At 35.3% G+C, this 3,018-nt stretch overlaps 1 protein-coding gene across 2 annotated transcripts in view; it reads right to left on the bottom strand.

The window, feature by feature from the left end:
- Window positions 1–3,018, bottom strand: part of LOC106458616 (MFS-type transporter SLC18B1-like) — a 16,902-nt gene that overhangs the window by 10,513 nt on the left and 3,371 nt on the right. Inside the window, exon 1 of one of the 2 annotated variants that reach the window (XM_022384894.1) lies at window positions 1,139–1,495. The exons of the other annotated variant lie outside the window; for it this stretch is intronic. The gene's annotated coding sequence lies outside the window, so the exon portion shown is untranslated. Of the gene's footprint in view, window positions 1–1,138; window positions 1,496–3,018 lie in introns of those variants that run through there. 2 annotated transcript variants of the gene reach the window in all.

Raw genomic sequence — 3,018 nt, 5'->3', positions numbered from 1 at the left:
TTGACGACTCTACATGTTTCGACTTTACAATGTTTTTAATTGTGTACCAGTTTAACGTTGAATATTATTTATGATTTTATACTGGGGAATATTCAACTTAATATGCTTAGAATGGTTTCTAAGAGTAGTGACGGGAAATAACTAGGTTGTTCATAAGCACGTGCTACAATGTAGAACATTTGATTTATCATTGAAAAACTAATAAAGCATCCAAGCTTGTAAGGCTCAAGAATAAATTGAATACCATGATTGACTGAGTTCAAATAGTAGCAAATGTTTCGAGAACTTAACCAGAATTAAAAGTCATCATAATCAACGCTAAACATTGGAAAATAAATACCATTTTCAAAATACGTTTCTTTGAAAAAAAAACAAACGTTTGATTTCTTACCACGGATTTTTGAAACCAAACAGCTATTAATTTAAAAATTAGTTGGGAAAGATTTCTGAATTATCGTTTTATCAACTGTAATATGTACTGTTTGTTTGTTTTGAATTTCGCGCAAAGCTACACGAGAGCTATCTGCGCTAGCCGTCCCTAATTTAGCAGTGTAAGACTAGAGGGAAGGCAGCTAGTCATCACCACCCACCGCCAACTCTTGGGCTACTCTTTTACCAACGAATAGTGGGATTGACAGGTCACATTATAACGCCCCCACGGCTGAAAGGGCGAGCATGTCTTGTGTGACGGGGATTCGAACCCGCAACCCTCAGATTGCGAGTCGAGCGTCCTAACCACCTGGCAAATATGTACTGTAATTTCACTTTCTTTAATACTTTAAAATATAAAACAAATTATATATATAATATATTATCATCTGATAACAATGTTGTAATTTTTTTAGTGGAACCTTTCGTTTGTAATTAAGCACAAAGCTACACAATGGGCTATCTGTGTTCTGCCCACCACAGGTATCGAAACCCAGTTTCTAGCGTTGTAAGTCCATAGACATACCGCTGCGCCACTGGGGGGGAGGGGGGTAGTGGAAGTTAATGAAAGTTTGTGTGCTATAAAGCTATGTTTACCATAAGCGCACTAATTTTCGTAGTTATCTCCAATTTTTTAACAGTTCTACTGACTATTTTTGCTAATTTTATGCGATTATTGTGTTTTAAATATATAACGTTGTTCACTTACCAGTTTTTATAGACGTGATGATATCAGGCGATTAATTCTGTGGTGATATCAACCGATTAATACTTGTAAACTTCTCAAGAGATATATTTCGAGATACAACTGCAATTAATGGCTTAATTCAAAGGGACAATTTGTTTTTGTCCATCATCGTCACACAGTGCTGTCCACACTAGGTCAGGAAATCAGACTTTTAGTTATTTTAGCTGAAAAAGTCAATCTCAATATACTCCGCGAATGCAATTTAACTGAACTCGCGCTGTTGTCAAGATTGAAATGTCTCGTAATAGTGTTACTTGTATTTCACCAAAATCGTGGAGTAGTCTGATAGTTTCTGATTAGACTAGTGAGGTAACAATAAGTATCAAAAGATAGCTACTTAACTCCAAACTGAACAGTCACATGAAATCTACTTTTATCCGTACATCGCTTTGTTTTGTAATCTCATATAATTCACGAAAACAATTAAATAGTTATCTTTGCCAACGTGGAGTGTTGCATTCGATAACGAAGTATACAAATTATACTAGTAGTGTTCATAAAACTGTAAAGTTCTAGAATATTGGGTTGTGACATAAATAAATATTGATGAGATATTACAATTCACCAACTTAGATCTAGTTAGCTCTATAACAGTTGTTGTCAAGCGGTTTGCTAATATACATAACGTCTTAACCTCTTTTTTGTGTCTTTCGTATCCAAGGCTACCTGAAGAGCCCTGGTATTAGGGGGGGGGGAGGCTCTTTGGCACTGGATATAGCAGATGTAATGTGTTTAACACGTAAATGTTTCATTCTGTCTTACTTTCACCAGTAGGTTCTTATAATTACATTACAGGTGTCCAAATATTGATAATCTAATCTGAAAACGTCAGTTAGTCAAACGTGATAATACTTTTTTACTTACAGCACAGATAACTCAGGCCTGCGATTCTATTGTTAACACAGGCTTGCGATGGTTTTATTGTTAACACAGGCCTGCGATGAGTTTATTGTTAACACAAGCCTGCGATGGTTTTATTGTTAACACAGGCCTGCGATGGTTTTATTGTCTTGAAACATTTACATGTTCTGCAGTAATTCCTGTACGCTGAATCCGAAAATGATGTTCATTTTTCTCCATCACGTACAGATTTTTTTCACAAAGCGTCATAATTCAATACATAAAAGAAAGACCACAACACGTAGTTTTGAGACTAAAAGACCTAGATTTCACAAAAAAAATCAAAATGAAGGAAAATGCATATTCGTTTGACATCAATGTTCTTCCCTTTTCTTCAGTTTGTTTGTATTTTTGTTAATAAATATAATAACAAAAATGTTCATTTTGGTAAACGAAATAATAATTTGATCTAAGTAAGAGCTTTGTTTTCTTCCCGATTTCTAAAAAAAAAAATCCTTACGTGACAGAAAAAAAAACTAATATTATTTTTGAAACCTGCGTAGCTGAATTATGAAAAATCGTTATTAAAACCAAAACAACTTTTATGAACTGTAAATTCGCAGGCCTGTGTAATTATCAAACATATCACTAAACCATAATATTTGTTTGTGTGTTTGAAGTTAAGCACAAAGCTACACAATGGACTATCTGTGCTGTGCCCACCACGGGTATCGAAACCCAGTTTCTAGCGTTGTAAGTCCACAGACATGCCGCTGTGCCAGTGGGAGACAAACCGTAATATTGGAAATGTCTTTGATTTTTCGGTCAATGTTTACAATATGAACAATATTTGTGATGGAACGAAGCCCTTTAAAGTTGATACATTTTTAACAACATAATGATAATAGTTTAACTTTCGCTTCACAAAACATTTAGGCCCGGCAAGGCCAGATGGATAAGGCGCTCGACTCGCAATCTGAGGGTCGCGGATTCGAATTTCC

This window comes from Limulus polyphemus, unplaced genomic scaffold, assembly GCF_000517525.1.
Source record: "Limulus polyphemus unplaced genomic scaffold, Limulus_polyphemus-2.1.2 Scaffold493, whole genome shotgun sequence".
Classification (NCBI taxonomy): domain Eukaryota; kingdom Metazoa; phylum Arthropoda; class Merostomata; order Xiphosura; family Limulidae; genus Limulus; species Limulus polyphemus.
Note: the sequence above shows the minus strand (reverse complement) of the source record. Positions and strands in the feature narration are given on the sequence as shown.